Raw genomic sequence first — 8217 nt, 5'->3', positions numbered from 1 at the left:
AGCTTCTAGGGTTTAGCCTCCTTGATCTCGTGGTAGATCTACTCTTGTAACCCACATCATCAATATTAATAAAGCAGGACGTAGGGTTTTACCTCCATCAAGAGGGCCCGAACCTGGGTAAAAACATCGTGTCCCTCGTCTCCTATTACCATCCGCCTAGACGCACAGTTCGGGACCCCCTACCCGAGATCCGCCGGTTTTGACACCGACAGAGAGGAAGGGGTAAAGTGGTGAGGCTGCAGCAGCGACTAAGCATATATCGTGGCTAACATACGCAAATAAGAGCGAGAAGAGAGCAAAAGGAACGATCGTGAAGCTAGCAATGATCAAGAAGTGATCTTGAACTCCTACTTACATCAAACATAACCCAGAAACCGTGTTCACTTCCCGGACTCCGCCGAGAAGAGACCATCACGACTATGCACACGGTTGATGCGTTTTAATTCGGATCTGGTGTCAAGTTATCTACAGCCGGACATTAACAAATTCCCATCTGCCTATAACCGCAGGCACGGCTTTCGAAAGATTATATCCTGCAGGGGTGTCCCAACTTAGCCCAGGATAAGCTCTCGCGATCAACGAAGGATATACCTTCTCCCAGGAAGACCCAATCAGACTCGGAATCCCGGTTTACAAGACATTTCGACAATGGTAAAACAAGACCAGCAAGACCGCCCGATGCGCCGACAATCCCGATAGCAGTTGCACATATCTCGTTCTCAGGGCAACACCGGATGAGACAGGCTACGAGTAAAACCAGACCTCGAGTTGCCCCGAGTGGGCCCCGCAGGCGGCTCGGTTCAGACCAACACTTAGACAAGCACTGGCCCGGGGGGGCTAAAAATAAAGATGACCCTTGGTCTGGCCGACCCAAGGGAAGGGTATAGGTGGTGGTGAGGCAAATGGTAAAACCAAGGTTGGGCCTTGCTGGAGGAGTTTTATTCAAAGAGAACTGTCAAGGGGGTCCCATAAATCACCCGACCGCGTAATGAACGCAAAATCCGGGAACATAACACCGGTATGACGGAAACTAGGGCGGCAAGAGTGGAACAAAACACCAGGCAAAAGGCCAAGTCTTCCACCCTTTACCAAGTATATAGATGCATTAATAATATAAGAGATATTGTGATATCCCAACCAAAATCCTGTTCACCATGGAGATATCTTCAACTTCACCTGCAACTAGCAACGCTATAAGAGGGCTGAGCGAAGCGGTAACATAGCCAAACAACGGTTTGCGTAGGAAAGGTGTCAAAGGTTAGAGGTTCATGGCAATTTGGGAGGCTTGATGAGCAAAAGATAGGTAACGCAGCAAGCGATAGAACGAAGCAACTAGCATAGCAATGATAGTAGTGAGACCCAGGGTAGCGGCCATCTTTCCTGAAATCCCGCAAGGAAGAAGAACGAGTCCATGAAGAAGATGAAGCCACGAAGACGAACCAAGTGTAGACGAACGAATCCTCACGATCGCAACGAAACATGAACTATCAAAAAGAAGCACACAACAGGGTAAACACACCACACATGAACAAGGCATGATGCACAAACAAGTATGATGCAAGAAAAGACTACATGAAGCTACTCATGTCAAGGGATGATGCAAACAAGAGCAACACATCAAAGCAAGTTTAAATGAGGCCGGGAACAACATATGACAATTCCGGTAAGTCCTCATAAGCATATTTCGAAGTTGGTCCAGATCTGAATAAACCTTATGTTCAAGTAGTTAAGCAACAAGTTAAGATGCACCAAGATGATCTACACGAGATTCTAGTCAAGTTACATATAAAGTTCATTTAGTTCGGAGCTACAACCTAGAAGATATGAGCAAAACAAGTTAAACATGGCATTGATGCAAAATGCACCCAAACAACAAGCAAACACCTCAAAACAAGGATGCAACATGATAATATGAAACTACATGCAATTCTAAGAAAGTTTCATATAGAGCACACTCAAAACGGAGCAACGGTTCAACACATACATTCTATACAAGTTTAAAGGACAAGCTGTCCAAAACAACAACTAGGCATATTGCAAGCATAAAAACAACATGCTACAGGACCTCAACATGAGAACAAAAGGCATGGGCATGATGTACAGGTAAAGCATTACAAAACATGAACACTAAGCTATCTCCAGAAATCACTAGAACATGCTCAAACACACATGGAAAGATTGCAAATTATAACAATTTCAGACTTTGCAGAAAATAACATCAGGTTGCAATGTTTAGAGCTATCAAACAACATGTCACAGGAACTTATAATAGCAAAACAAGACATGGCATGATTCTACTGATAGCATAGAACAAGAGTCCCTTACTGACCATGAGCCAAAAAGGATCAGAAAATATGATGGCACCCATGTAAACATAGCAAGTTATATTACAGATTCAAACATGGCAGAAATAGAATTATGAAGGCATGTTAGTGAGCTTGTACCACTCACCACAGAGCATTACATGGCATGGCAAGGCAACCAATAGTAAGAAAGCATATTTGTGAAGCTAATCATGGCAAGAGCAAGTCCATAGGGTGCATGGAACACTAGGAAAACACATGGCAACAACTGAACTTAATGTTAACAGGCTGACAGCAACATTATCAAGCAACTTTGGAGCAAGATATGAACAAGCTACATCAAGCTATAAATTCTACCAGGGGCATGGATGGATATAGCATGACATGTAGAACAAAACATGTTTAGTGGTCATCTCCAGATTATGCATAGAATGATTTGTAGAAGCAGGTTTACATAGCATCACGAAATAACAGATTCAGCCTAGCAAAACAGCAACAACAAGTACACTACTTAACAAGCTCGATTCACTCACCACAAGTCATTGCATGACAATATAAGCATAGCATCATCAAGAAGACATGTTTATGAAACAAACCAAGGCAAGAACAAGTTCATAGCATGCAAGGATCAACTACAACAACATTGGCAAAATTGAATAACATGTAAACAATCTGCGAGGAAACATTTTGAAGCAAAAGTAGAGCACGAAAATGACATGCTAGACTACTCCATAATTGCAACCAAGGGCATGAATGTATAGACAACAACCATATGTTCAAAACACCCTTACTGAAGTATCTCAAAATATACATGGATCTCTCTGTAGCATCATGTTTACATGGCATGAAAATAACAGCAGAATAGGGAATAAAATCAGCAACATCACGATGCCTAGTTTGCATGCTTGTGCTAGTCACCACATTGATCACAAAAATACATGGTAAGCACCTCTGTAAAGAAGACATAGCACAGATCAAAACACATGTAGACATCAACCTCATAGGATGCACACATCAATCATGGCAAAAATGACAAAAGAGCTCGTTCTGTTAACAGACAACAGACAACATCATGAAGCACTCTTACAATGATGATTCAGGCATCAATATGACCTCAAATGAATATGATGCAATGGACTGAAATGGTGTACTCGTTGAGATGAACAACTTGACGTATTACACGCACGAAACGGAGCTACGGATGCAGAGATACGATGCGATGAATATGGCATGATAATGTCACATATCTGGGACTTAGCAGTTTTCAGGAAAAAAACACGGGCGAGCGCAGGGTAACTAAATCACGCACGGGCGGGGTTTAGGCGGGGGCGCGCTCACCTTGCGGGCTTCGGCCCAAGACGGTGAAGCAGGCCGGGGCAAGCGGGGAGCTGGGCTGGGCCTGGGGAAGACGGGCCGGACGGGGCCCACGTAGCCGGTCAACGGCTGGGCGGACCGGGGCTGCTCCCGGTCGGCCATGGCCGCGCCGACGACGGAGCCCGGCGGCGGCAGCGGAGAAGGGCAGGGGCGACCGGGGAGGGGCGGATCCAGCCGCGGAGAGCGGAGGGCGGCGCCGGAGCCAGAGGCCGGTGAGGAGGAGGCGGGGACGAGGCGGCTCGGGGGCACCGGGAGGCAGCGACAGGCGCCGGCGGGGCACGCCGGCGGGGCGCGTCGGCGAGCACTCGGGGCGGCGCGGCGGCGGGGCTCGCCGGCGGGAGGAGCGGAGGTCGGGACGAGGCAACGGAGGGCGAAGCACGCCGGCGGGCGGCGGGCGGCGCCGGCGATGGCGGCGGCTGTCGCGGGATCCGGCCGCGGCGCTGGGACTCGGGCGCAGGGCGAGGCACGGGCCGGACGGCGGCGGCGCGAGGGCCCGTGCGGGCCCGCGATGGGCTCCGCGGGCCGCGGCGGCGGAGGACGGCGCGGGGCGCCACGTGGCAGCACGCCATAGGCTGCGAGCGGCGGCGGAGATGCATCCGGCCGGGTTGGACATGTCCGGCTGCACGGAGGGGAAGTTGCTAGGGTTTCGGGGGGATTTTCATTCGCGAATTTGGACGGGAGGCACATATTTATAGATTCTGGGAGCTAGGAGAGTCCAAATGAGGCACGGTTTTCGCCCACACGATCGTGATCGAATGACCGAGAGCATGGAGGGGAGTTTGCTGGGTTTTGGGCCACTTTGGAAGGGTGTTGGGCTGCAAAGATAAGAGGGGCTTTACGGTTACCCGGTTAACCGTTGGAGTACCAAACGACCTCTAAATTGCACGAAACTTGACAGGCGGTCTACCGGTGCTATACCAAGGCCACTTGGCAAGCCTCGGTCCATTCCGAGGAAGTTTAACACCCACTCACAACAGGAGACGAAAAGGGGAACGCCGGATGACATAGGAGCGCCGGATTGCAAAACGGACAACGGGGAAAAGGCTCGGATGCATGAGACGAACACGTATGCAAAATGAAATGCACATGATGACATGATAAAATGCAACACGCAAGAAAATGACATGGCAACTACGGCGAATAACTGGCAGACAACTGGCGCATCGAATCCGGGGCGTTACAACACTCCTCCACTAAGAAGAGATCTCGTCCCGAGATCTTAGGACCGAGACGGAAGGGAAAAGGGATGAGGTGAAACAAGAACCGAAGAGAAGAAGCAAAGAATCGAGAGCACTCGAGAAAAAGAGAGGAACGACGAGAATGACGAGAATCGAAAGCTCACGGAATCAGATAGACTATGAAACCACTCCGGTTAGAACGAGATAAGAAAGGAATAAGACTGAAAGGATTTAGGTAGCACTCCGGTTGAAAATGGAAGGAAAAGAACACAAACTTAAGCAGATGGAATGATACTTGATGAACTCTTGAAGAATGAATTAAATCATGAAGAACCACCATGAAGAACTCGGAATAATTAGAAGATTCAGGTAAGATCCTGGGAAAAGACCTGTGGGTTGGGGCCCACTGAAGAGATAACACCGTTGGAAAGGATTGTTGAACAGATAAATGATGCACCAGAACAATTGAAATATTTGAATGAAGTGAAAACCTCGAATTAATTCGAACACAGACGAATCTTCCGAGATGTCTTGAACACTCCGGAAGGATAAACTGGCGAGAGGAGAATGAGCAGGGAAAACACTTGATCCAAGGAAAAGAATACGATCAACACCAAAAAACATGAATTGAGTCCACCGGAGAAGAGATGAAGAATGTCCACCGAGATGAGAATTCACCGATTAAATGATTGAGGGAAGACTGAAGAGGCTCCACACGAATGAAATAGATGGTTGAGAGAGAGTCAGACTCCGGGAATAAAAAGGGTGGGAGGGCGGGAAAACAAATGCAACTTGGAAGGGGAAATCGACCAATATCTTGAAGAGAAAACACTGGTTTTAATCATTGAGGAGAAAGAGCAAAAACTTCGCACGAGTAGAATGCATACTTGATTACGGACTCCGGTTCCGAGAACAAGAAGGGGAGGGCGGGTGGGAAAAGAAAACAACTGAGGATTGAACTCAAAGATGAAGAGGCTCGAGTCGACTTGACGAGAAATGCACTGGATGAAAAGAGCTGAGAACCAACGATCGGAAAACCAACTGCGTGATCCTAAAGAAAATTTGAAAGGGAAGAGGAGTAATTCAAAACACCTACGTCAAGATTCCTCACCAGAGCGACGAAGGGGCTGAGGAGTAAAAAGAATTCCTACTCTCCGATATAACTAGACTCCAAAAACAATTTTCTTCTAGACTCAACATCGGCCAAACTACACGATCAATCAAGGGGGCTCCTAGGGTCGGTCGAGGCTCTGATACCAACTTGTCACGCCCAATATGCGACCCCATCCAAAAGGAACTCGAAGGTCCCACCAAGGATAGACCCGCATATTGAAACGCTTTTGTAAGGTGGATATCATTACATCAACATTACATAATATATGAGGATACATACAAGAGGCATACAATGCCACACGAATACAACATCACAATACATAAGAGCATCATCCGACTATGGATGAAACACAAACAAAAACTCAAATGACATCCACCCTGCTAGCCCAGGCTGCCGACTTGGAACCTATCCCCTGATCGAAGAAGAAGCAGAAGAAGAACTCCAATACAAGCAAACATCGCTCTCGTGTCATGATCATCGATTAACCTGTACCTGCAACTGTTGTTGTAGTAATCTGTGAGCCACGAGGACTCAGCAATCCCATTACCATGGGTATCAAGACTAGCAAAGCTTAAAGGGAGAGGAAGGGGTAAAGTGGTGAGGCTGCAACAGCGACTAAGCATATATGGTGGCTAACATACGCAAATAAGAGCGAGAAGAGAGCAAAAGGAACGGTCGTGAAGCTAGCAATGATCAAGAAGTGATCCTGAACTCCTACTTACGTCAAACATAACCCGGAAACCGTGTTCACTTCCCGGACTCCGCCGAGAAGAGACCATCACGGCTACGCACACGGTTGATGCATTTTAATTCGGATCTGGTGTCAAGTTATCTACAACCGGACATTAACAAATTCCCATCTGCCTATAACCGCAGGCACGGCTTTCAAAAGATTATATCCTGCAGGGGTGTCCCAACTTAGCCCATGATAAGCTCTCGCGATCAACGAAGGATATACCTTCTCCCAGGAAGACCCGATCAGACTCGGAATCCCGGTTTACAAGACATTTCGACAATGGTAAAACAAGACCAGCAAGACCGCCCGATGCGCCGACAATCCCGATAGGAGCTGCACATATCTCGTTCTCAGGGCAACATCAGATGAGACAGGCTACGAGTAAAACCAGACCTCGAGTTGCCCCGAGGGGGCCCCGCAGGCGGCTCGGTTCGGACCAACACTTAGACAAGCACTGGCCCCGGGGGGGGGGGGATAAAAATAAAGATGACCCTTGGGTTGGCCGACCCAAGGGAAGGGTATAGGTGGTGGTGAGGCAAATGGTAAAACCAAGTTTGGGCCTTGCTGGAGGAGTTTTATTCAAAGCGAACTGTCAAGGGGGTCCCATAAATCACCCGACCGCGTAAGGAACGCAAAATCCGGGAACATAACACCGGTATGACGGAAACTAGGGCGGCAAGAGTGGAACAAAACACCAGGCAAAAGGCCAAGTCTTCCACCATTTACCAAGTATATAGATGCATTAATAATATAAGAGATATTGTGATATCCCAACCAAAATCCTGTTCACCATGGAGAAATCTTCAACTTCACCTACAACTAGCAACTCTATAAGAGGGCTGAGCGAAGCAGTAACATAGCCAAACAACAGTTTGCGTAGGAAAGGTGTCAAAGGTTAGAGGTTCATGGCAATTTGGGAGGCTTGATGAGCAAAATATAGGTAACGCAGCAAGCGATAGAACGAAGCAACTAGCATAGCAATGATAGTAGTGAGATCCAGGGTAGCGGTCATCTTGCCTAAAATCCCGCAAGGAAGAAGAACGAGTCCATGAAGAAGATGAAGCCACAAAGACGAACCAAGCGTAGACGAACGAATCCTCACGATCGCAATGAAACAGGAACTATCGAAAAGAAGCACACAACAGGGTAAACACACCACACATGAACAAGGCATGATGCACAAACAAGTATGATGCAAGACAAGACTACATGAAGCTACTCATGGCAAGGGATGATGCAAACAAGAGCAACACATCAAAGCAAGTTTAAATGAGGCCGGGAACAACATATGGCAATTCCGGTAAGTCCTCATAAGCATATTTTGAAGTTGGTCCAGATCTGCATAAACCTTATGTTCAAGTAGTTAAGCAACAAGTTAAGATGCACCAAGATGATCTACACGAGATTCTAGTCAAGTTACATATAAAGTTCATTTAGTTCGGAGCTACGGCCTAGAAGATATGAGCAAAACAAGTTAAACATGGCATTGATGCAAAATGCACCCAAACATCA

Source organism: Triticum aestivum, chromosome 4B (genome assembly GCF_018294505.1).
Source record: "Triticum aestivum cultivar Chinese Spring chromosome 4B, IWGSC CS RefSeq v2.1, whole genome shotgun sequence".
Lineage (NCBI taxonomy): Eukaryota > Viridiplantae > Streptophyta > Magnoliopsida > Poales > Poaceae > Triticum > Triticum aestivum.
The sequence above is the reverse complement of the archived record's forward strand: the minus strand, read 5'-3'. Positions refer to the sequence as shown.